Source organism: Pan troglodytes, chromosome 4 (genome assembly GCF_028858775.2).
Source record: "Pan troglodytes isolate AG18354 chromosome 4, NHGRI_mPanTro3-v2.0_pri, whole genome shotgun sequence".
Classification (NCBI taxonomy): Eukaryota; Metazoa; Chordata; class Mammalia; order Primates; family Hominidae; genus Pan; species Pan troglodytes.
The window spans coordinates 91,746,619-91,774,547 of record NC_072402.2 but is presented as its reverse complement, the minus strand read 5'-3'; the positions used below and the strand labels follow the sequence as shown (position 1 = coordinate 91,774,547).

The 27,929-nt window shown below is 34.1% G+C and overlaps 1 long non-coding RNA gene across 1 annotated transcript in view; it reads right to left on the bottom strand.

Annotated features, from left to right (window-relative positions):
* LOC134810087 (uncharacterized) overlaps positions 1 to 27,602 on the bottom strand; it is a 48,133-nt gene extending 20,531 nt beyond the window's left edge. The window contains exons 1-3 of the long non-coding RNA XR_010157271.1: positions 27,524 to 27,602; positions 5,383 to 5,708; positions 1,674 to 1,788 (exon numbers count right to left, since the gene is read on the bottom strand). This is a non-coding gene — a long non-coding RNA (uncharacterized LOC134810087). The remainder of the gene's footprint in view (positions 1 to 1,673; positions 1,789 to 5,382; positions 5,709 to 27,523) is intronic.
* Between the last annotated feature and the right edge of the window lie 327 nt (positions 27,603 to 27,929).

Here is a 27,929-nt window from a genome sequence, read left to right as displayed (position 1 = left end):
CTTATGACAAATGAATTGGCTGTGTGCACCTAAAGTCTTTTGGCATATAATGGTGTGCAGTAATACAATGTCAAGCTTTGTCACCAATGCTGAATGAGAGAAGTGGTGTCGCCATTATTAGTCCTGGAAGAAACTGTCATTATGCCTCAAATTTGAAGCCTACATAGATAATTTTATTCAAAATATAGAAATAAATTAGGATAGGTTTATATTTTGATTTGGAAGCCACAAAAGAAAATGGATAATGCTTTAGACATTGTAAAATGTTTTTGAAATTTGTCTAATATTATTAAAGAATATATAACATTATCTCCAATGAAATAACCAGATTTTTTCTGTTTATTGATTTAATAAAACAACATTTATGCAAATGCATTCTATTACTACTAGCTTTGACTATTTCTCATAGGTGTTTTAATTATTCTAATATTTTAAGTGCTTTTCTCATTCTAATTTTAATATTCCCATTGGCCCAAATTGTTTCACGTTTTATATAATATATTTTGTTTTTAGGAATATGGTCATAATGAACTTAAGTTTTATTGAACTTTGGCCAGAAGATACAGCATGGACAAACTGGTTTTGTTTTTGGAAAAGCGTTTAAGTATTGAGTTGCAAAATATTCATTTTGAATATTTTATAGATTCATTAAAATTATGTGCTCTGCCTTTATAAGATACATTAGCCACATACAATAGTAATTTATTTTCTGGATTCTTAAAACAGCTCCACCATTAATTAGCTGTGTAATATTGAAGAAATCACATTAATTTTTGAAATTTATTTCTCTCATGTATGTAATGGAGATAACTTTAGTACCTACATAACAGTATTCTTCTGAGGATAAAATGAATTGTGTTTATCATCAATGAAGTATTTATCAAAATGTAAAAGTACTTGCTATTTTATTTCTATCAAATTGTCTTTATAAACTTACTCCTTCTATACGTGTTTAAAGCTTTTGGAGTTACTAAGTGCTAAGAGTGATGCACCAAACTATTTCTCTGCTTTGCTTTTTCGCTACTGCTACTCATACTACAACTGATAGCATCATTACCATTTCCTTTATTTTTAATGATTTAAGGGAAGTGTCCTATGTAATGTTGAATCTACAAATACATATACATACTGGCATACATACACACACATAAACACATCTGTATTGATAGTTTCTTGATTTCTTATACACAAATAAGAAAAGTTAATTTGTATTTTCAGTAATGGTGGGTGCTATGATCTGAATGTATCCTCTCAGAATTCACATCTGGAAACTTAATCACCAATGTGATAGCATGGGGGTGGGATCCTTGGGGAAATTAGATCATAAGAGCGGAGGCTTTAAAGATGGGATTAGTGTTCTTATGAAAGAGGCCCCAGAGAGCTACCTTGTCCTTTGCACTATGTGAGGACACGACTAAAAAGCGCAATATCTTAACCGAAACACGGGCTCTCAGCAGACATTGAATCTGTCAGCACCTTGATCTCAACCTTCCAGCCTCCATAACTGTGAGGAATAAATTTCTGTTTTCTGTAAGCTGCCCAGTTTATAATGTTGTGTTGTAGTGGCCCAAACACACTAAGAGCAGGTTAAGTTATTCGTACAATCACCATGCTTAATAGAATAAATACTACTTTTTGAAATATATGGTATTTGAAAGAAGGTAAAGACTTACCAGGCCAAAATTGAAGGAAAATTGAAACATAAAGGAGTAAACACATACTTGAAAGCCACATTTAACTAAGAGGTATTTGCCAATCTGGAAAAGCCAAAATTCTGTTTTGAGAGACCTGTGGGATAAAAAGAGACAAAAATGAAAACTGGGTGTCTAAATAAGTTGTATGTTTTTAATTGAAAACCTCTTCCCAAAGAAACTAACCACCAGAAGTCTTGGAAGTATAATAGCACATTACACAAAAGAAAAATTAAAAGGATTTATATAGGCAATAGAAAAAAGAATTGAGGGGTATTTTCTCTGACACAAACAAAAATGAAGAAGATAGAAAGGACCAAATATTTGGAAATTCTAAATTACAGTGACTATGAAAAACAGTAATAAAGTATCTGTTGGGTTTTAAAACGATAGAACTTAAATCCATGGCATCGTATTTATATAAATAAATATAAAAGTTTGACTCATACAGCAGAGTCTGTAGTTGTAAAACCCCAGCTTATGCAGGAAAGTAAAGATACCAATTAGTTTTCAATTTGGTGGCTTAATGATGCATGCCCTAGGAAAACGGAAATAATATGTGTGGTAAGTAGAAAACTGAAGAAGAGGAAATTCCAAAAATTAAAAAAATAGTTAATTTAAAAGAAAGCAGAAAAAATAAAAATATCAGGCAAGGCAAAGCAAAAAAAGTCAGTAGTTTGAAAATTACAAAATATCATTAAATGTGTTTACAGAAATATATTGAAATATACAGGTTTTTAAAAATGAGTATCAGACAGAATTTTAAAAATCTAACAGACTTCTGGCCTCCAGCTCTGATATTTTAAGAGCTTTGAAGCCATCACTCTGATGAAAATCGGGCTGAACAAACTTAAAAGAAAGCTGAACAATGAAAATCAGCAACTTTTCTAGGATCCGTCAGAAAATTGAGGTCACCAGGAAAGCAGTCACCATGATATCTAAAAACAAGTAAATCCGGGCATCTCTGCCAAGGAAAGCTTACTTGGAGCAAAAGAACAAGAGCTATAAACTTATAGAAACACTTAAATGGTTACTTTGAGCAGTTGCTGGAAGCTGAGGGTAGACTAGCTGAGAGTGAGTAACTTCCAGGGGTCTGAATCTTAGGGAGTGCCTCATATTTTTATGGGTCTTATCTCAGGCACTCCACCAGATTCTGCAAGTAAAGAGCTGATAAAGATGTGTTCTTTATTCCAGCATGGGGAGGAGAAATATAAGAAGTAAAATCATTCAAAATATATTCTCATACTGTAATAGAATTCACGGAAATCAATAACAGGAAGATAGTTGAAAATACTCAAATATTTGGAGACTAAACAATAAATATACTTCCAAATAACATCTGTGTCAAAGAAAAAACATGAAGAGAAACTAAAAAAATAAAATTGAACTAAATAGAATTGAAAACACTATTTATCTAAAAGTGTGGAATGGGATGAAAACAGTACCTGGAGGGAAATATATAGTATCCCATGTGTCTGTTAGAAAAAATATCTAAAATTTAATAATCTAGGCTTCCACATTAGGAAATGAGAGAAAGAAGATCAATTAAAACCAAAAGCAAGAAAGAGAAAAGCAACACAATTAGAGCAGAACCAAAAAGCAACACGATTAGAGCAGAACCAATGAAATTGAAAATAGAAAAACAATAGAGAAAATTAATAAAACCAGAAACTTGTCCTTTAATAAAATGAATACAATTGATAAACCTCCACACAAATTAATGAACATGAAAAGAGAAAAGATGTGCAATACGATATCAAAAAAGAAAGCAAGATCATTACTACCAGTTTCATGAATATTAATAACAATCTTTGAACACTGAAGGGATAAGAATATTGTGAATAACTTTATATCAACAAGTTGATGACTTAGAAGAAATAGAAAAATCACGTGAAAGACACAAATTTCCATTGATCACATGGGGAGAAATAGATAAACTGAACAGGCCTATATCTATTAAAGACACTGAATAATGTTTAACAACTTTTCTCAAAAGATAACCAGTCCTAGATAATTTCGAATGTGAATTCTATTGAACATTTAAGGTAGTATTGGTACCAGTTCCCTCATTCTCTAATAGAAAATAGAGAGCACTCCCAAAATTACTTTTATAACCTTCATAGCAAAAACAGAGATATTTTACAAAAAGATAATTACGAGCAAATATCTCTTATAAAGATATATGTAAAATTCTCAACATAACACAAGAAAATCAAATTCAACAACATATAAAAATTAACACAACAAAGTCACATTTACTCTAGCTATGCAGTGCCAGTTTAATTTAAAAATCAAACAGTACACTGGTTCTTTTCACGTATCACTCGGCAGTCAAGTGCCTGGGAGATCAGTGGCCAGTGTACTGCCGAGTGATACGTGAAAAGAACCTATGTCAGGACATGCGGTGGTATCAGCGCTGCTGTGAAACATGCAGGGACTTCTATGCCCAAAAGCTGCAGCAGAAGAGTTGACCTCCAGCAGGCTGGCTGGATCACAGCTCTTTGCAATTACATTATTTATAAACACACACACTAGCATGTTTTTCAGACCAAATATTATCAGATTACATATAATTTAATCAAATTAATTTATTTTTTTGCCTGCCAAACATCCAATGTGGTGCTTGTTTTGGTTACACAAACATTTTGATTTATACTATATGGCTTCATAAATAATTTTATATGAATGAATTAGTTGGATCCAGTAATATAATAAAAAGAAAAAGGAAAAAAATAGATCATTATACTTAAAACAATGTTTCATTGTTTGTTAGGGCTATCTCTAAGGTGCTACTCTCTCCCCACCAATAACATTGAATTATCCAGAATGTATACTGACTTAGCATAATAGTTTAGGTGTATATGAAGAGAAACTATTTTTGTTTTTTTGGTGTCCTGCTGCAGAATTAGCCCATTTTCTGTCACCTGCAGGAGATGTGTAAACATAATGAACCTCATGCTGTTGAACAGGTTTTTAGAGAATGTATTATGAATTTGGTTCAGATTTATAGACATCCATAGGAAAAATTCTGCTGTAATTATAACCTTATTTTGATATGGAAAAGAAAAGTCAAAATAGAGACTTTGATCATGTTCATGAACATGTACTTGAACACAAGTATTGTAACAATGAAACACTGTAATGATTTACACTGAATCACAATTGCACTGTTGATATAGTGTAGAGAAATCGTTAGAAATGGTGACATCTTACAAAAAATGTGTATTATTTTAACATGTTATCACTAGATTTTAGCTTTTTAAAAATATTTTTAACAAAGAAAACATTGATCCACCCATTTCCCTGTATTGTTTCAGCAGATTTATTAAAGAGTATAGTACTTAGCCTCACGAATCATAATTAGAAAATTTACTAGTATTTCTCAGCCTTTTCCCTAGGAACAAGGAAAAACAGAAAGCATATAATACGGTGGTCGTTTCATTGTGTTTTTCTTCCTTTTAAAAATTAAAAAGTTTTACAATTATGTGAAACATTCAAAAGCCAGCTTAAAATTTTTCTTGTGAGAAAATATTGTACATGATTCACATGATTTCCTAGATTTTTCAATAAAATATGTAAAACTTCAAAAAAAAATAAAATAAAATAAATAAAAATAAATAAAAATAAAAAAATAAAAATCAAACAATGTAACCTACTACAATAGGCAAAAGAAGAAAAATCATACTGTTACCAGAAAATCAGGTGTTCAGTCTAGGTCCTGCTGCTGGCCACAAAGAAAGCTAATCACTGAGACAACAATTATTGCCAAGAAGGCTATAATTGGGTGTTGCAGCCAAGGAAATGGAAGATCAGTCTCAAATCTATATCCTTGATGGACTAAAATTGGGGGTTTATGTAGCAGGGAAGAAATGTAACAATGTGTAGGGAAACAGGAACTCAGAAGGCTTCAGGAAGCAATCATGATGAATGAGACTCAGCATCCCATTGTCTGGTGGTGGTGATTTGGTGAGTTTCAATTCGTTGATCCATTTTTGTGTGAGGCCTGGAGGTCCTTTCCTGAGGAAGGGAATCAGATAAAACAGATGCTAAGTTTCCAGCTTTAAGACTAGAAGTGTCCATTTCTATATTCACCAGAAAACTATCTGTGGGACTAAAGTTGAAATATTTAGGTATAAAGCTGAATAAAGGATTTATAAATATATATAGTTTCTATTCAGAAAGCAGAAAAGCTATGATGAGAGAAATCAAAGATTGTAATAAATGGAGAGATATTGTGTGTTCATGGGATGAAAGATCCAATTCTGTTGAGATGTCAGTTCTTTCCAACTTGACCTGGTAAAATCAACTCAAACAAGCTATTTTGTAGACATCAAAAAACTGAGTGTAGAGTTTATATGAAAAAGCAAAATATGTGTTTAAAAAGCCAAAACGATACTAAAGAAGAACAAAGTTTTAGGCCTTACAGTACCCATTTTGAAGGCTTACACTAATGCTACAGCATTCAAGTCAGCATGGTATTGGAGAAAGAACAGACACATAGATCAATACGCAGATTAAAGAGTCCAAGATATATACATACTAATCTTTAACAAATGAGTAAAGGCAAATCAATTGAGAAAGAAAGCTCTTTCAGCAAGTGTTACTGGATCAATTTAAATCCATATGCTTGACAATGAGTCTAATAAGATATCCTAACACCTTTCACAAAAATTAACTAAAAAAAAAAATCAGCTAAGCACAAGTGGCTCATGCCTGTAATCTCAGTGCTTTGGAGAGTGATGTAAGAGGATTGCTTGAGGCTAGGAGTTTGAGATCAGCCTGGGCAACATAGTGAGACTCTGTATCTACAAAAAATAAAAAAAATAAACAATGGGGCATGATAATCTATGTCTGTGGTCCTAGCCACTCAGGATGCTGAGAATGGAGGATGATTTGAGTACAGCAGTTTGACTCTCTAGCGAGCTATGATCGTACCACTGCACTCAGGCCTGAGAAATAGAGTGAGACCCTGTCACAAAAAAAATAAAAAGGAAGAAAAGAAAAAGAAGTCATAGACTTAAAAAATTGCAAAACATCTAGAAGAATGTATAAGACAAAAATCTAGATGACCTCAGGTTTGGCAATGAGTTTTTAGCTACAACACCAAAAATGTGTTCATAAAAGAAAGTAAAATGTTAAATATGGCTTTAATAAAATTAAAAACTATAACTCTTGAAAACACACTGGTAAAAAATTAAAAGATACACCACAGTCAGGGAGAAAATATTTACAAAACATGTACCTGTTAAAGGACTTGTATACAAAATATAAAAAGAATTCTTAAAATGAAATAAGAAGAAAATAGCAAATAACTAAAAATGGAAATATATCTAAACCAACCCCTTACCAAAGTAGATACACAAATAGGACAGAACCATAGGAAAGATGCTATCATTTATCATCATATAATTGAAAGTTTAAACAACAATGCAAAATACAATACACATATTAGAATATTTAAAATAGAAAACAAACAAATATAAAACAGGAAAAGGACAATACCAGAAACTGAAGATGCCAAGAAATAGGAACTCTTCATTCATAGCTTGTGGAGATGCAAAATAGTACCACCAGTTTGAAAGACCATTCTTACAAATTAAATATAGTCTTAGCATACAATCCGTCAATTTCTTTTCTTTTATTTATCCAACTAATATGAAAACGTATATCCAAACAAAAAATTGCACATATATTTAATAGTTTTATTCATAATTGCCCCAAACTTGAAGTAACCAAAATGTTCAATACGTGAATGGATACTCACACTATAGTACACGAAACAAACAATGCAATATTAAGCCTAAGAGACATGGATGAGCCTTAAATGCACATTACTAGGTTAATAAAGCCATCCCAAAAGGGTTACATACTGTATGATTCCAATTACATCATATTCTGAAAAAGGCAAAATGTTGAGTGGTTGCCAAGACTTTGGAGAAGGGTAGGTATAATTCAGTAGGTAAAGCATAGGGGTTTTTATGGCAGTGAAACTACTTATAGGATTCTGTAATTGTCTGAAAATAATGCTGTGTTTTAAAAAATCCACTGAACTTTACAGAACAAAGAGTGAAAGAATGTATTAAAAATATCACTTATAAAGGTCAAGATATTTCAGTATGGTATGCAGAAAATAACAAACTTGGTTGTAAATGTAGGAAACAAGTCAATGAAGGATACATATTGAAGTCATAAATATTTAAAGGTTTCACTTATCTCCCAATTTGGTGTTAAGATATAATGCAATGTCAATCAAGTTACTAAGATAATTTTTTAAGTGGAACTTGAAAACTTCTACCTAAAATATATAGAGAAATTTAAATTGTTGAGACTATTAGAGACACTCTTGAAAAAGATCAAGCCAGCAGGTATGGCTCAGATTTCAAAATGACCTAAAGTTGCAGCAAATAGAATGTATTTTCTGCTTAATTAAAATGAAAATACAGTTTATCAACTACGTTAGATGCAACTAAACAATACTTAGAAGAAAACTTGTAGCACTACATGTCCATAATAATACAGAGAAAAAATTAAAGTCATAAATTCAGCTTCAACCCTTAGAGACAAGGAAGTGGGGAAGATACTGACCTAAAAATAAGAAAAAGAAAAAAAAAAGAAATAAGGAATCAGAAAGTAATAAAAATTAAAAAGAAAATAATAAAACAAAAAGCTCACCTTTAAAGTAGATTAATAAAATGGATAAACCTCTGTGAAGATTAATTAGAAAAAAGAAAGTGATAATTTAACAGAGAAGTTACAATATGACTAATTCTACAAATATTAAAAGAATAATAAAATATTATGAATGATTTATGTCACTAAATTCAATAACTTAGATAAAAGGAACAAATTTCTTATAAGACACAAACTGGAAAACTCCTTCCATAAGAAATACATAACCTGGCCGGGCGCGGTGGCTCACGCCTGTAATCCCAGCACTTTGGGAGGCAGGCCAAGGCAGGTAGATCACGAGGTCAGGGTTTCGAGACCAGCCTGACCAATATGGTGAAACCCAGTCTCTACTAAAAATACAAAATTAGCTGGGCATGGTGATGGGTGCCTGTAATCCCAGCTACTCAGGAGGCTGAGGAAGGAGAATTGCTTGAACCCGGAAGGCAGAGGTTGCAGTGAGCTGAGATAGTGCCACTGCACTCCAGCCTGGGCAACAGAGCAAGACTCTGTCTCAAAAAAAAAAAAAAAGAAAGAAAGAAATACATAACCTGAATAGCCCTATACATGCTTTTTTAAAAAATGATTTTGTACTTACAAAAATTCCCACAAGTAAAACTGCAGCCACAGGTAGATTCACTTGCATAATCTACCAAATATTAAAGAAAACAAATATTTTATTTTCTACATTAACTTTTTCCAAAAAGGGTCAGAATAGTGAAGGCATGGTTTGATCACCATTTCATAGTATAGTTCTCTCAAAAGAGATTAATAGCCTTTATTAGAAAAAACTACTAATTTGCTACTAGTTTGGAGACAATTTTGACACATAGGTCTTATGTGACCAACCAATAACTCAATGATTATCATCCAGCTGAGAGCAGTACTCACGAGATTAGAAGAGAATTAGGACTATTGCACTATACTCACATTTGTATTTCTATAATGGAAGATATGCCAAGTATTTGACAAACTATAGAAGAAAACTGGTATGGTTTGGCTGTGTCCTCACCCAAATCGCATCTTAAATTGTAGTTCCCATAATCCCCATGTGTTGTGGGAGGGACCCAGTGGGAGGTAATTGAATCATGGGGCTGTTACTTCTGTGCTGTTCTTGTGATAGTGAATGAGTTCTCACGAGATCTGATGGTTTTATAAGGGGCTTTTCTCCCTTTTGCTTGGCACTTCTCCTTGCTGCCCTCTTCTGTCATGATTCCTCAAGTTTCCTGAGGTTTCCCCAGCCATGTTGAACTGTGAGTCAATTGACCCTCTTTCCTTTATAAATTAAACAGTCTCGGATATGTGTTTATTAACTGTGAGAATGAACTAATACAAAAACTCAACTCTAGTCAAGAGGTTGAAAATGGTAATAGTGCCAGAGGTGTAAAACATCTGACTTTATAAATAAATAAACTTGATTTTAAAAAAATTTCCACTGGGAGAAGGCAGAGCCTGGAAATATGGATTAATTGAATGAAGCCTTTAGTTATTTGTTCCCTGAATGTGGGCATCAGAGCAATAAGGATAGACCCTCATTCTGAATTCGGGAAATGCATGGAGAGACATACAGTAGGTATTTATTCTTCTTTCCAAGCCGTGAAGGAACCCTGATGCTGCTCCTTTTTAAAGAATTATAAAATTCTTTAAAAAGTGACCTCATCCAGCCACTTCTGAAAAACTAGATGCTAGTCCTGATATGGCTAGCCTTGCATGAAATAGACCCCCTATGTAAAAGAAATCAAGATTTGGTGCAAAAAACTTCATACAATATCTAATCAAGAGGAGAGAATTAAGGATCAATGACTCAATTTAGGCCTGAAGGTAATGGAACTGAAAACAATTAGAGAAGAGAGTTACCCAATAAATCAAAAGATGCCCAAGAAGAGTCTCCAGTTGAATAATTAAATACATTTTATTGTCCTTACCTAATGGAGGAGCTTTCCAGCAGTGTCCAATATTTAATCTCTGGCAAAGGTATGATGGGAAAAAAAGTACCTAACCAGAACTAGCTTAAAATGAGTGTATCTACCACATAAATTTAAGGAATTTCATTCTTCTTAGAACCTAGATTTATTTGGGCAGGAGATTTTTCCAGTTATAAGTAAACAGAACAAAAGTCAAACAAGAAATTGAATTCTTAAGTGAATGTGGGGTGGAATACAGAAGAGAAGAGAAAGAACCCAAGAGCGTGGCAGACATTACACAGTATGTTATGTGGCTCCACAAATTTGTAGTAGTTTATTAAAGTTAATGATGTTTGCCTTTATAAGGTTTTATTAGTTTTTTAAATTTTTAAATGCAGAAAATTGGTAAAAGAGATGGAGGGAAGAAAGTTTGCTTAGATTTGCAAAGTATAAAGAGGAACTCATCTGGGATCAGATGTTACACAAAACACCCAGAAGATAACATTTCCCTCACAAGTTATCTTTGGTATTGAGGCATAACAAATAAACCTCATGAACAACGGAAAATTCAAATAATAATTGTTGAAAATTTAGCACATCCTTATTAGTTTTTCATTTATTTTTCTAAATTCAATTAATAATTCAATTATTAATAGTAAAAAATAAATTTTCATTTATTTTTCTAAATTTAATGAATAATACATATGTGTATTATTCAAACTTTTGAAAGAAAATATTAAAACATATCATTAATTCAAATTGCCATTGATTATTCATAAAAACAGCTTACTTTTATTTCAAAAAATTACTTATACTAGCATAGTTTAATACATACTGCAATAAAGTGTTTTAAGGAAAACATATTGCCCACATTTGTGTAAATGCATAATTATATCACAGTTGAAACAGTCAATGTAAAGAAGATACATATTGATTTGTTAGGCTGAAAATTAACACAACAGTATATTAACATACAATTGTTTATACTATTGTATAGTATTCTGATAATGATACAGTATTGATACATGGTACATGATATAACAGCATTCTGATATTTAAGTTTTTTAATGATTAAATGATTTAAAAAACTAAAATATCAGAATTTTATTAGGGGTAACAAGAAAATGAATAAGAAATTTAGAGAAGAGGAAGAGAAACAAAGAATATAAACATTACGAGTCACATTGCTTGTCATATGTTGGAGTTTTATATCATTTAAAATGCATTTAAATAAAGAATGGTCTTCCAGTCGTCTATTTATTCAAATAGTTGTGGGACTTGAAAGTTATCCTTTCACAAGACTCAGAATGAGCTACAATTGCAGCATCTCAGAAAATGAAATTGCTTTAGGATTCAACTGAAGACTGACATCAAATATAATTGGGTCCTTTAATCTCTAACTTAAGAAAGTCGTCAAATATTTGCTGTGCCTTGACAGAAGTTGACTTATTTTTATGTATTTTTTCACTGAAGAGTGACTTCACATAAAATAGTACTTCTTAAATTTGTAAATACCTAGAAAAGAACATGTAACTTATAATTAAATGAACTGTTCATAACTATCATCAATTTTTGCTATGTTAGGAATGATTTTGTAAATAAATAGTGATAATTATGTTAGTTTTATACTGATTTTAACCCAGAAAAATTAGCCTTTTCCTCAATGATAAGAGAGATATCGCTTTTCTTGGAGCTCCTGAAAGTTAGCATAAGAGAAAATGCAGACAGCTAGATATGACAAAGAAAAATCAGAAATAACCAAGGAAACTTAGTACAGCATGGCTTAGTATTGAAAGATTTTTGCTTCCTGTTCTTTGAACCATTCCAATTATCTTTAAGTCTTTACTGAAGTATGTCAATTGTGTAAGCCTTAGCTTAGGGATGATTTGTAGACTTAAGGGAAAGCAGCAAGGGTCATATTCTTGTCTGAACTAAATGGGGAAAACACAGGAACTTCAGGATACAAAATAAGGGGCACACATCAAACAGAGAAAGTGGAAATTCAAAGCATGAGATGACCCAGCCCACAGGAAACCTCAGACACATGAGAAATGATCCACGGCTTCCTACAGTACCTGGGACAGGTGATGACTCCAGTTTGACAATCAAAGGTAATCAGAACATTATGCTAAGTGAAATAAAAAGACACAAGAGAATGAACATGGTATGATTTTATTTATAAGCACCTAAAATAGACAACATAATAGAGACAAAAAGCAAAACAGAGGCTACCAATGCCTGTGGGGAGGGAGAGAGTTAGAAAAAGAGGGGCTATTGATTGATAAGTTTCTGTTTGGAATGATGGGAAAGTTCTGGAAATACACAGCATGATGGTTACACAAAGTTGCAAATATTTTTAATGCCACTGCATTTTAAATTTAAAAATAAATAGAATAGTATATATTATGTTATTTATATTTTACTACAATTAAAAAGAAGGCTCCACATCAAACAACCAATATACAGGAAATACAAGGCACAGAGAAATATACTAAATGACACTTCAAGAATATCATAATCAAAATACAGTCTTTGGGGAACTAGAGAAAGAATGACTTATTTTCTTCAGCAAAAGATGACAGAGAAAACAAAAAGAGAGATGGGTGAAAGGCTATAGAAATCTATAGATAAGTGAGAGCCAATCGCAACTTAAGAATCTTATTTGAATCCCAATTCAAACAAATTGGAAAATAAATTATATGCCGATTAAGGAAATGTCAACACTGATATATGATGATATTAAGGTATTATTGTTAATATTTTAGGTGTGATTATGGTATTATAGTGATTTTTAAATAAAAGTCGTGATCTTTTACAGAGACTCACTGAAATATTTATAATGAATTAATGTGATATCTGAGATTTGTTTCAAAATAGTCTGGGGATAGGTAGGTGGAGTACAGGTGACACATACTGGACATCCCCTGATAATTGTTGCGACTGGGTGATAGGTAATACTGAGTTATTATATATGCCATCTAGTATTACATGCATTTGAAATTTTATAAATATTTAAACAGCAAAACATTTAAAAATGAAAATAAAAATAATTAGAGGAGATTGGTGGCATTGCTGATCTTTGGTAAGCAAAAATTTGGGTTAGAAAAGTAGCTTTTAATGTAACCAGTGAGAGGTGTGTTGAAGTACAATAAATCACAGAAATTACAAATCAATATTAGATCACAGACAAAAATATAAAGTCACCCTAAATGAAATTGATTTATCATACTTCTAATTTATAATGTAATATTTTTCTGAGATATTTCTGTTATTTCAAGTTTTTTTGTGATTATAAGTAAAGCCACCAAAACCATTTACTTATAGATTTTTTGTGAAGATAAGCATTCAGTTCTCCTGGGTAAACACTTTGGAATGTAATTGTAGGAGCATCATCTGGTAAGTGTGTACCTTTTTAAGAACTAGTCAAAATGTTCTCCAAAAGGGCTATACCATTTTACATTTCACCCAGCAAGGTATGAGAGTTCAGTCACTCTCTTTTCTTGCCAACACTTGATATCATTATTTGTTTATTTTTTATCAATTTATTGTTGTTTTAATAAAAAGAGAGTAGTATCTCATTGTAAATTGAATTTATATTTTCCAAATGACAAATAATGTTGAGCATATTTATATGTGTTTATTTGCATCCATATATATTCTTTTGTGAAGCATTGGTTAAAAGTTTTGCTCATTTTTTATGGGATGTTTATATAATCTTTATTGAGTTTTAAATGTTTAAATTTTTTGAACTATATCTAAAAATATATTTCATCAGATAATTGGATATGGGTTTCTCAAATATTTTCTCCCAGTCTGTGGTTTATTTTTCTGTTCACTGAATGGGCAAAAGCTGGAAGCATCCCCTTTGAAAACTGGCGCAAATCAAGGATGTCCTCTTTCACCACTCCTACTCAACATAATATTGGTTGTCCTGGACAGAAAATCAATCAAGAGAAAGAAATAAAAGTTATCTAAATAGGAAAAAAGGAAGCAGAACTATCCCCGTTTGCAGATGACATGATTCAATATCTAGAAAACCCCATAATGTTGGCCCAAAAGCTCCTTCAGCTGATAAACATTTTCAGCAAGGTTTCAGTATATAAAATCAACATACAAAAATCACTAGCATTTTATACACCAACAACAGCCAAGGGGAGAGCCAAATCAGGAAAGCAATCCCATTCGCAGTTACCACCAAATGAATAAAATACCTAGGAATACAGCTAACCAGGGAGGTGAAAGATCTCTACAATGAGAATTAAAAAACATTGCTCTAAGAAATCAGAGATGATACAAACAAACAGGTTGCTTTAAAAGAGTAGAATATTGTCATATTGATGAAACTTATATAATGGCTTTTTCTTTAATGAACAGTGATTTTTGTGTCAATTCTAAAAAATTTGTATCTAATCCAAGTTCACGGTTATTTCTCTTATGTTTTCTTCTAAAACTTTATAGCTGATTTAGATCTGTTGTTCATTTTGAGTAATATAATTTTTAGGTATTGGGTTAGATTTTCTTTATATCTATAATTTAAATTGTTCTAGAACAATTTGTTGAAACTACTGTACCTTCCCTATTAAACTTTCTGTTTACCTTTGTACCAGTTTAATTATTCATTTATTTATAATAGAAAAGGATTCTATTCTGTTCTATTGATCTGTGATTCTATCATTTGGATGAATCTACATAATCTTATTACAGCTCTAAGTTGAGGCATTAATCCATGCAATGTGAACTCTCCAGTTACACTCTTTTTCAACTTATTTTATTGTTTAAATTATTTGTTCTCCTTTATACATTTTTGGATCTGCCTGCCTGTTTCTAAAAAATATTCTGCCAAGGATTTCATTGAAATGTTATGGAATCTATAGGGCGATTTGGAGAGATTTGACATCTCAGCAAGATTGGGTCTTATATCTTTGTATCTATTGCAAAAAATACAGTTTTCAAATCTTTCCATTTCCAATTTTTCATATATAGTATACAATAGGGGGTTGGACAATTTTTCCTGGAAAGTAACATATAATAAATATTTTGGACGTTGCAGGCCATGTTGTCTCTGTTGCAATTAGTCAATTGTGCCATTGTAGCAAGAAAGCACCCATAAACAATATATGAATATATGAGAATAGATGCGTTCCTCTGAAACTTTATTTATGAAAAAAAAAAATTGGTTTTCATGCAATTTTCAGGTGTCAAAATATAATTCTTCTTTTGGTTTTGTTTTTAACTATTTTTTGAAATGAAAACCACTCAGCTTTCAGGCCATACAAAAAGAGGTAATAGGCCAACGTACCTTTTGTATATTCATCATGTGTCTGACAACCTTGTGAAATTTACTTAGTTCTGGCAGTTGTTTTTGTAGATTCTTTTAGAGTCTACATAAAAAATCACGCAATTTTCAAATTGAATTTTGTCCTTTCTTCCTAGTGTGTCCAATGAGTATGTCTTTGATTTAACATTCTTCATTTTATTGGCTAGGATCTACAATATAATATTAATTCAGTGTGATATTGAATCGACATCACTAATGTTTTTCATACTATGGGAAAACCATTAAGTCTAAAATCATTAAGTAAAATGCTAACTACATTTTAAAAAATATCTCATGCTTTTGTTTTTATTCACTTATAAATATAATATAATTTCCATTATGACTTCTTTGACCCCTTATGTTATTTGTGATGTGTGGGTTTTTTCATTAAATTTAGATATGTGGATATTTCCCAAGTAGCATTTTGTTTTTTATTTTTAGTTTACTTTTCATTATAGGCAGAGAATATTTTTACATAATTTCAGTGATTTTATGTGAAATTAGGCTTATCATAAATATATAACAATAATAATGATCTATCATGATGGGTGTTCCAGTGTGTATTAAAAAAAAATGTGTGTTCTGCTTTTTGTTGGGCAGAACACGCTATAAATGTAACTTAGTTCTCTTTGTAGAGTTTAGATCTTATATATCCTCAATGAGATTCTGTTTACTTATTTGATTGATTACTGACAGAGGTATATTGAAGGCTTCAACCATAATAGTGTTAGTCTGTCAAATTTCATGCATTTTGAAGCTCTGTGAGATTCAGAGCTAATAATAGAAATATTGTGTTTTCTTCTTGACTTGATCCTTTTATTATTATGTAATGACTTTTATTCTTATTAATATATTATAATCTAAAAACTACTTTAGATAATAATATAGTCACCCCAGTTTTCTATATGTTTGTTAATTATTTGTTTGGTATATATTTCTGTCTGCTTGATATTAATTTATCTCCATCTTTATATGTAAGTGAATTTAATATTCACAGAAGAAAACTAGTTAAGTGTTGCTTTGTTATCTAATCCGACAAACTTTTCAAAGTGGGGGTGTCTATATCACTTATAGTTAATCTAATTATTGGTACTGAAATGAGAAAAGTTTCCTTGTACCCCTTGCAGAGCCTGCAACACAGAGAGTGGTTCTTCAGTGCCTCCCTGCTCAAATCTCTAGGGGAGCATACAGATGGACAGGTTGTGGGGCTCCTACCCCATGGCAGTGTCTAAGGCTGAATGTTTACAGCTTCTGAAGCCCCAGTGGGCGTGTGCTACCCTGTGCTCTTTTAGTTTTGCTGTCCGTAGGCGGCTTGTGTTAACCAGCTCAATTAGACCCTCTGCTTTGTCTCAAAGACAGAGGGCTTTCTGGATCCCGGGTTCTTGCTTTGGTGTACCAGAAGAATTTGATCACACGTGGGCTTGGAGAATGAGTTGCAAGGTTTTATTGAGTGTGCGTAGCTCTCAGCAGATAGGGGAAGCCAGAAAGTGATGGAGTGGGAAGGTTTTTCCCTGGAGTCGGGCGCTGAGCAGGTCGGGTTCTCCTCTGACTGCCCCAGCCAAACTCCACGTGGTTCTGCCACGCAGTGGCCTGCATGCTGGTGCTTGTCAGTGCATTCCTCCAGATGTCAAGCCACTTGTGTCCAGAGTCTTCCACTGATGTTCTTCTCTCAGATATCCAGCTGCCTATGTGTCTGCCTGCTAGGGTCTCAGGGATTTTACAGGCACAGGATGGGGGCGTGGCAGGCTAGGGTGGTCTTGGGAAATGCAACATTTGGGCAGAAAAACAAAAATGCCTCTTCTCACCTAGATCCATGGATGTGTCCGGAACTGGTTCCTTTTGGTGGATTCTTGGTCTTGCTGACTTCAAGAATGAAGCCGTGGACCTTTGCAGTGAGTGTTACAGCTCTTAAAGATGGTGTGTCTGTAGTTTGTTCCCTCAGATGTGTCCAGAGTTTCTTCCTTCTGCTGGGTTCATGGTCTTGCTGACTTCAGGAGTGAAGCCACAGACCCTCGCAGTGAGTGTTACAGCTCTTAAAAGTAGCGTGGACCCAAAGAGTGAGCAGCGGCAAGATTTATTGTGAAGAGCGAAAAAACAAAGCTTCCACATCGTAGAACGGGAGCTGAGCAGGTTGCTGCTGCTGGCTCAGGTGGACTGCTTTTATTCCCTTATTTGGCCCCGCCCACATACTGCTGATTGGTCCATTTTATAGAGTGCTGATTGGTCCATTTTATAGAGTGCTGATTGGTCCGTTTTTACAGAGTGCTGATTGGTGTGTTTACAAACCTTTAGCTGGACACAAAAGTTCTCCAAGTCCCCACTTGACCCAGGAAGTCCAGCTGGCTTCGCCTCTTATGGGCACAGGCCTGGTGGTGGAGCCCTAGCCAGGGACCATGCCTTTTTCCCCTTCCTTATCATTTAAAGGGACCACGCCCTTTGCTTCTCAGCACTTCCCTTCCATATCAGTATCATTGAATTTAAATCTATTATTTTGCTAATTGGTGAACCTATTTTCCTACTTGCTATTTTCCTACTTGGTGAACCTCCCCTTTTTTTGTTCCTCTTTTTATGCTAGTGTCTAAATTTTTTTAAAAATAACACTACTCATATTCCTTTTTATTTATTTATTTATTTTTGGAGACGGAGTCTCACTTTGTCACCCAGGCTGGGGTGCAGTGGGGTGATCTTGGCTCACTGAAAGCTTTGCCTCCCAGATTCAAGCAATTCTCCTGCCTCAGTCTCCCTAGTAGCTGGGAATACAGGTGCCCACCACAATGCTCAATTAATTTTTTTGTATTTTTAGTAGATATGGGGCTTCGCCATCTTGGCCAGGCTGGTTTCGAACTCCCGACCTCGTGATTCACCTGCCGTGGCCTCCCAAACTGCTGGAATTACAGGCGTGAGACTCTGAGCCTGGCCGTTTTTTAATAATTGCCTTAGGGTGTAAATTGTACCACTTTAATTCATTACAATCAAATTTTAAATAATATTATACTGCTTTGCATACTTTGTAAAAATATTTCTTCAATATACTTCTAAATTCTGTTTTAATATCTTTGTTATAGTCAGCATACATTTTACTTTTACACATTCTCTTAAACGACCATGGATAGCTATATTTTTTTAAACTGGATGGTTATTATTTACAGAGCAATTAAAAATTTAAATTATACATATTTAATTTTTACCTCATTTATCGTTTCTGGAACTCTCCATATTTTTGTGTGTAGATCCAAGTGTCTGTCTGCTGTTGTGTATCAAATTTCCTGTAACTTTTTTATAGATAACTTGTGCTATAATAAATTATCTCAGATTTGTTTTGTGTTAAGAAGCCTTTATCTTGACTTCCATTTTGAAAAACATTTTGGGCAAGGACTTCATGTCTAAAACACCAAAAGCAATGGCAACAAAAGCCAAAATTGACAAATGGGATCTAATTAAACTAAAGAGCTTCTGCATGGCAAAGGAAACTACCATCAGAGTGAACAGGCAACCTACAGAATGGGAGAAAATTTTTGCAATCTACTCATCTGACAAAGGGCTAATATCCAGAATCTACAATGAACTCAAACAAATTTACAAGAAAAAAGCAAACAACCCCATCAACAAGTGGGCGAAGGATATGAACAGACACTTCTCAAAAGAAGACATTTATGCAGCCAAAAGACACATGAAAAAATGCTCATCATCACTGGCCATCAGAGAAATGCAAATCAAAACCACAATGAGATACCATCTCACACCAGTTAGAATGGAGATCATTAAAAAGTCAGGAAACAACAGGTGCTGGAGAGGATGTGGAGAAATAGCAACACTTTTACACTGTTGGTGGGACTGTAAACTAGTTCAACCATTGTGGAAGTCAGTATGGTGATTCCTCAGGGATCTAGAACTAGAAATACCATTTAACCCAGCCATCCCATTACTGGGTATATACCCAAAGGATTATAAATCATGGTGCTATAAAGACACATGCACAAGTATGTTTATTGTGGCACTATTCACAATAGCAAGGACTTGGAACCAACCCAAATGTCCAACAATGATAGACTGGATTAAGAAAATGTGGCACATATACACCATGGAATACTATGCAGCCATAAAAAATGATGAGTTCATGTCCTTTGTAGGGACATGGATGAAGCTGGAAACCATCATTCTCAGCAAACTATTGCAAGGACAAAAAGCCAAACACCGCATGTTCTCACTCATAGGTGGGAATTGAACAATGACACAGGAATTGAACATGGACACAGGAAGGGGAACATCACACACCGGGGCCTGTTGTGGGGTGGGGGAAGCGGGGAGGGATAGCATTAGGAGATATGCCTAATGTAAATGAGGAGTTAATGGGTGCAGCACACCAACATGGCACATGTATACATATGTAACAAACCTGCACGTTGTGCACATGTACCCTAAAACTTAAAGTCAAATTAAATGAACAGTTTGACTTCCAAATCAATAAGACGTGACTGTGACCTAACTGAACACACTGAAGATCCTAGGGTGTGTATTCCTAAGTCAGAAGACATAGAAAAAAGTTGAAATACATAAGTAAGTCTCATATGTATTTGGAAGGTTCAGGAGGTCATCATTAGATATTGTGTAGTTGTTTTATTTAAAATGTTAGAAACCAAAAAATAATACCTAGCTACATCTACTTGGGAAAGTTCTAGGCAAAAAAATAAATAAATAAAAAAAATTGAACTCTGAAGCCCAAATTGTTTATTTTCAAGATTGATAAATAATTAAAAATAATTTTCTAAAGAGAATCTTGGTGCTATTTCATATTCCATAGTGGCACGTTGGAACTAGACAGTTGAATGTCCAATACTTGCATTTATTATGATTCTCTCCAATATCCAGTCTTCTTGAAATCTGTTTCTTAAAAATACAAAATGCATCAGCTTTATAATAATAATGCTTTACTATGCTATATATATAATATGCTACAGTAATGTAATAATGATGTCTATAACAACAGCAAAAGTATCAAGAGCTAGTATTTTTATTGCATTTTATGTGCCTTGCATGTGTTTCCTTATTTCATTATCACTATACTTCATTGAGATAGATATTATTAACCTATGTTTCACCTAGTCCTATTTGTTTGTTATCGAAGAAAGGAAGACTATCGCATGTGTAAACAGTGTAAAAGACTGCTTACCATTTCTCATTAGTGGAAGGAAACTTTGATTTAAATGCATGCGTATACATTGTAAGCACATAAGTGAACAGGTTTTTTCCAAGATATATACATTTTCAGTATTATTTCAGATTCTATTTCATTTCTCTACCAAAATTACTTGTGCTTTCCTCACATATATTGTTTTTGGAATACGTTTTTTGATATATTTCTGCATTTTATAATCCTCTTAAGATCATTTAATTCCTTTCTTAAATAAACCCTTCCCACAGGTTATATGACTAAGGCCATTGACAAACAAATGAATAATCATTAAACCTTCTGCTGAAAAAATTAACGCAAAGACCTTGGTCCCCATGATCTGAGAAGAATCTCCTTCTGAGAGAAAAAGAGAAGAATCTCCTCTGTGTACACAGAAATCAGATTTCTAAGTCCTCAGTGTTAAGGATCACATGGTACTAAACAGAAAATTCACCATGTTAAATGCTGCCTGTTAATGAACAAATATGTGGCCTTCCGCCAGGATTTCCCTATGCAGATGTTTTTCCCTGTGAAATTAAAATAAATGCTGCTGTAGCTCAAGTTTCCCGAGGAGCTGGAAACCAGGTAGTAAGATTGCATGTGGCTTTTGGGGAAAGTGAGTTAGGATTGGGTAAAGAAAGAAGTTAGGCTTCAATGAAGTCGCCACAAAGACCTGAGCCAATCCTACTGAGAATTCCAAGGCCAATTACCTCTTGGAGATGTTACAAATCGAGGCAGAGGGACCATGCCTTTTATTTCAACCATGACCAGCCATTGGACATAGGCTACCTCTGAGGTAAGGAGCATGCTTTTTTCTTCACATTTCCCTTAGCTAAAACCAATTCCTGGAAAGTGACACTATCGTGAGCTGTCAGCAGGCAATACTCCCAGCAGCTGGGGCAATGAAGAGCTCAGTCCTGAAGAAAAATCTTCATGGTCCCCTGCATCCAACCCTGCATGAGTTTTTGATAAGATAGTAGAAGGTATTCCTAAAATAACTTTTCCTTTATCAGTATATATTGGTAATTTTTATGAGATATTGGATTGTGACCAAAGATTAGAGTTTCCTATTAAAATAAGATTTTTTTGGCCAGGCACGGTGGCTCACGTCTGTAATTCTAGCACTTTAGGAGTCCAAGGCGAGAAGATCACCTGAGGTCAGGAGTTCGAGACCAGCCTGGCCAACATGGGGAAACCTCGTCTCTACTAAAAATACGAAAATCACCCAGGTGTGGTGGTGCATGACTGTAATCCCAGCTAATTGAGAGGCTGAGGCAGGAGAATCACTTGAACCCAGGAGGCGGAGGTTGCAGTGAGCCGATATCGTGCCACTGCACTCCAGCCTGGGTGACAGAGCAAGATTCCATCTCAAAAAAAAAAAAATAGACTTTTTGATGTGGATTTTTTAAGCTAGATATTAATTTGCACAGGAAATAGCAGGAAGTCTATCGTTTGCTATTTGTTTTTTCAAAAATAAGATATCACTTATGTAACATTTCAAGTATGTATGCAAAGGCAGCATTACTTTCAGCAGGAGAGGAGATAAGCACGTTGGAGTGTGTGCTGTGCTGAGAACATTGCCAGAGCACTCATCTTGTGAGCACAGCTGGTAGAACTCTGTTAAAATGTTGTATTTGTCCTCTATTTGAAAACACCAGTGGCACAAAACCGGCCATACACCTTAATTTGCCCTGTTTTTAATGCTACCATCAATAACTGCATGTCCTAATAAATGCTGACTGCATTATTTCAGGAAATATACTTAGCAGAATACATGCCTCAGTTCTCAGTTTTTCAAAAATTACTCAAACATTTGATGTTTTAATATGAAATCATTTTCATTTGTTAAGGGATTTCGTTGCTTACATAACACCGAATCCCCCCACTTTCATACTTAACCTAGTGGCTGCTGCTTTTACTTCCTGTATTTCCCAATTAAAATGAAAACTATTCTCTTTGTTTTTCTGGTTAACTATTAGTATGTTAAAAAAATGCAATGCAAAACACTTAAAATCACAACCATTTAAAAAAATATTCTACAGTTTTGTGGAACAGTAACTGTGACAGTTAATTTTATGTATCAACTTGACTGAGCTGCAGCATGATGAGATATTTGGTTAAGCATTTTTCTGGGTATGAGGGTATTTCTGAATGAGATTAACATTTGAATGGTAGACTGAGTCAAGTCATTGCCTTCCCTAATGTGAACGTGCCTCAATCATGGAAGGTCCATGGAAGGACTGAATAAAATAAAAGGCTGCCTAAGAAAGAATTATTTCCTTCTGCCTGATGGTCTTCACAGTAGGACATTAGTCTTCTCCTGCCTTTGAACGTAGACCAAGATCACAACTTACACCATTGGCTCTCCTGGCTCTCAGGCCTTCAAACTTAGATGGAAATTATTCCGTAGGCTCGTTTTGGTCTACAGCTTGCTAACTGTAGATCTTGGATTTCTCAGCCTCCATAATTGTATCAGCAAATTTCTTTTATCTTTTTCTTTTTCTTTTTTTTTTTTTTTTTTTTTTGAGACAGAGTCTCACTCTGTTGCCCAGGCTGGAGTGCAGGGGTGTGATCTCTATTCACCACAACCTCGACCTCCTGGACTCAAGCAATTCTCCTGCCTCAGCCTCCTAGGTGGGTGTGACTACAAGCATGGCCACCCGGCTCAGCTAATTTTTGTATTTTTAGTAGAGACATTGTTTCACCATGTTGGCCAGGCTGGTCTCCGAACTCCTGACCTCAAGTGATCCTCCTGCCTCAGCCTCCCAAAGTGCTGGAATTACAGGCATGTATTCCAGCCATATCAACCAATTTTTATGGTTAATCCCTTTTGCTGTCTCTCTCTCTCTGTCTCTGAGTGTGTGTGTGTGTGCGTGCGTGCCTGTGTGTAAACTGGTTTTGTTTCTCTGGAGAAACCAGATTAATACAATGATGTCTAACAAACAAACAAACAAAAAATCCGATTGTCAAATTGTACAATTCTAGGTGTTAATTTAACTTGAGATTATTATGGTTACTAATAATTCAGGCAACGAAGACACTCAGACAAAGCAGAGACAAGTCTGGGACATCAAGAACTATTTCCCAGGTTGATATTCCCCAAACGGACATGTGCTCTTGTGTCAGAATAATAGATTTGGTTTCCAACTGCTTCATTGTGGATATCTACCAACAGAACAAGCATTCGAGTAATGACACATCTCCAGTTCATACTTGGTGAGATTATTTGTCTTCCTTGACATTCTCTAGGGATCTGTCTCATAAACCCAAAGATCATTATTTGCTATAAATAACCCTTAGCCAGCATTATCCACATAAGAGTTTCCTAAATGTAGTATGCCTCCATCTTATCAAATACTTTCTTTTCATTTCAACTTTTGAGTTGTGCCCCCAGCACTGGGAAAATATGGATCACATACCAACTGCTTTAAAGCTTTCTTCTTCTTCTTTTCTTTTTGAGAAGGGTCTTGCTCTGTCACCCAGACTAGAGTGCAGTGGCACAATCTTGGCTCACTGCAACCTCCACCTCCCAGGTTCAAGCGATTCTCTTTCCTCAGCCTCCCTAGTAGCTGGGATTACAGTTGCCCGCCACCATACCCGGCTAATTTTTGTATTTTGGCTAGGCGGGTCTCGAACTCCTGACCTCAAGTCATCCACCTGCCTAGGCCTCCCAAAGTGCTGGGATCACAAGTGTGAGCCATTGCACCAGCCCTAAAGCTTTCTTCTTAATTCAGGGGATGTTACAACTAGAATGGGTAGTATGTCACTTCTTTTATATTCTATTGGTCAGGATAGTCACTGGCCAGCCCAGATTCAAGGTAAGGGAAGACGGACTATATAAATGAATGAAAGAAGTGTCAGTGAGGGGCTTTTTTCACTCACCACATGCATAATTAAAATGAGATGAAATTAAATGTTTAAATAACATCATATGGATGACTTTCGCTAAACTAAATCCTGCTAAGTGTTTACTTTACATGCTCATATTAGATTAAGATGTGATATTTCCTACAGAAAAATGTTTTTATGACATTATAACTTTTAGATTTACATCCAGAAAAGGGCAAACATTATTTTTGTGCATTATTCCGTTTACTTATTCATTTAATGAAATAGTATTTCATAAACACATACTTTGTAACAGAAATTGTGCTGGGCAATAAAATCTATTCTAAAATGAACAAGACTTTGTACTTGGTGTCTGCTGGCCTGTGATAGGAAAACTAAAAACTGAAGACGTGCTTGCAATACTGTATGACAGATATTATAATAGGGAGAAACAGAATTTTAAGTACACAGGAGTGATACCAAACCTAGCTTGTTTGGAAAAGCCTTTTCAGTGGAGATTGGCTCAATTAAATTTTCTAATTTAAAAGGACTGGAAGGATTAGAATATAAGTGCAGGCAATAATATAATACATACTTGATTCAGCATTGGTTAAGACAAAAGTAGAGTGAAACCTGGTTGAACATAAATATCTGTCTGAGATTGGAAAAGTAAATGGTGGCACACCATGAAGGCACAACTTGTCATATTAAAGAATTTGACATAGCTCTGAGTCAACAAGGACTCCTAGAAGCAGACACATGCAAAGAAGCGGCTTTATCAAAGGTATGCAAATATCCCTCAGGCTTCTGCTTGGAGAATGGATAAATCAGAGATGGGAACTGAGGTAAACTATGAGTTGGGGGGAGGGAATTTTGGAGACAATTTTTTGGGTAACTCTGATTAAAAAAAATGGTTACCTGAATTAAGTAGGTGTTTCTTCAGAGACAGAGACTTGAACATGTAAGACAGATATTAAGAAGGTAGGTTTGACATGTTCAGAGGGCTTCGTGTAGATTAGGTGTGATTAAGTTATTTTCACATTTTTGGCTTGGATTCTGTGTTGTTTTATGAAGGTTCATTCATTCTGATATTTGAGGCCAAATGTTTCATGATATTAAATTAGGTTTGTAATGATCAGTGTTGAGGTGTTGATATAATATCTAGTAAGAAATTATATGCAGTATTTAGAATATAAAGAACACATTTGGGTGGCAAATATGGAGGAGCTATCAGCAAAGAGATAGTGACTGAAGGTCAAGAAGTGGATGGGAATGCATGCCAAAGGAAGTCAGAGAAGAGGAGAAAGATATTCTAAGGCCCTGAACCCTCATATCTGGGGACAGGCTATACCCAAGAAGGGCAGTAACAAGAGTGTTGAAAGGCAGAATGAAAAAGAGAGATATATAGGATTGTGAAAATCAAGGAAAAAATTAATTTTATTTTTATTTTTGAACTGGGAGGTACTTAGCATATTTAAATACTAATGGGAAAATTAGTAAGAGAAACGAGGACAATTTTATATTTGGATGAATTTGTATTAAAAGTTAAACCCTTGGAGAGCAGAAGAAATATCTTGTTTTAGATAACGCAAGTGTGTCAGTGGGAGAGGTAGCTATTATTTTGATACCAATCTTGGAAAAATACTATATGCTTCATAAAACACTCTTTGAAAAATCACCTATCGTGATATTGCATATCTAGATTAAGAATATAGATAGCATAAGAATGTAATATAGAACATAAGCAGAGAGGAAGAGTTATTTCTTTTGTGATTTAAAAAGGCAATTTCAGATTCTGTATAATTTAAACAAAAGACATTCATACATCATATTCATACAAAAACTCATACTTTTCCTTTTTCTTGTTGTATTTATATTATTGAAATCTGACTACAAAAGAGTTTTGGAAAATTGCCTTTACTCAATAAAGAAGAGATTATAGATATATTAATTAATATCCATATTTCTATCTGTATTTATAGCTTATTTAAATCAGCCACAATAGGGATATTAAATAATGTGATCAAACATTTTCCTATTGCTGAGATATACAAATTTTACTATTATAAATAAAATTAAATTTATTATTTATATGTATATGTTATATATAATATATATGTATATTTTGGCACATATATATAGACATTGCTACACGGTAAATTTCTGATAGTAGTATTGCATAATTAAATTGTATGTAAGAAAATCATGTACCAATTAATATAACTATCAACATAGCAGTAGGATATTCAGATGCATATAAACTCATTAGGTTTTTTATTTTAACAATATTTTGGAGGGTTTATATGCATCTGGATATACTACTGCTATGTTGGTAGCTGTATTAATTGGTACATGATTTGAGAGTTTATATGAATTTGGATATACTACAGTTATGTTGATAGCTATATTAATTGGCATATTATATATATATAAAATAGATACATACATATGTATATTTTTATAAAGGAACTTGACCAATTGGTGATCACACAGATAATTGTAAAATTAATACACAACCTTTGGGAGACTGAGGCTGGTGGATCACAAGGTCAGGAGCTCGAGACCAGCCTGGCCAACAAGGTGAAACCCTGTCTCTACAAAAATACAAAAATTAATCAAGCGTAGTGGCACGTGCCTGTAGTCCCAGCTACTCAGGAGGCTGAGGCAGGAGAATTGTTTAAACCTGGCAGGTGGAGGTTGCAGTGAGCCGAGATCATGCCACTGCACCCCAGCCTGGATGAAAGAGTGAGACTCCATCTCAAAAAAAAAAAAAAAATTAATACACAACAACACAGATACAAAAAAAGAGAAATTTAAGGAGTAATCACTCTTCTGTATAAAACTATAAAATAAATCACAAATCTTTTAAGATATAATTTAGGGAGCTTCTCTCAGTACAGAAGTATACTCTGAACAGCAATTTTGTATAAAATTATTTCCTACTCACCTCATAGCCAACAGAGTTGAAAATTAAGTGAATTTCAAGTGAAGTCAGGTGAAGTCATTCCATATTCATGACTCGATGTCTACCAAACAGAAATAGGATTATTTAAATAAGGATTTTGAAAAGTGTAATGGAGAACTATATTAATGATATATGAAAAGTGATCCAATGGTCTGCAAATGACAGGAGTAAATACTATGCAGTCAAAATTTGGTTCGCATATGGATGTTTTTATCAGGAGTTATATTGGCTTAAATTATAACCTGTGCTTGAGAAAAGGTTCATCCAGAAATGTAAGAAAAAAATTAATTAACCCATGTCAGCCAATTTATTTTAATTGCATTAATCTCTATTCCAGTTCAGAAATAAAGGCTTCTGAGATGCTATTTTCATTTTAAATTGAAAGCAT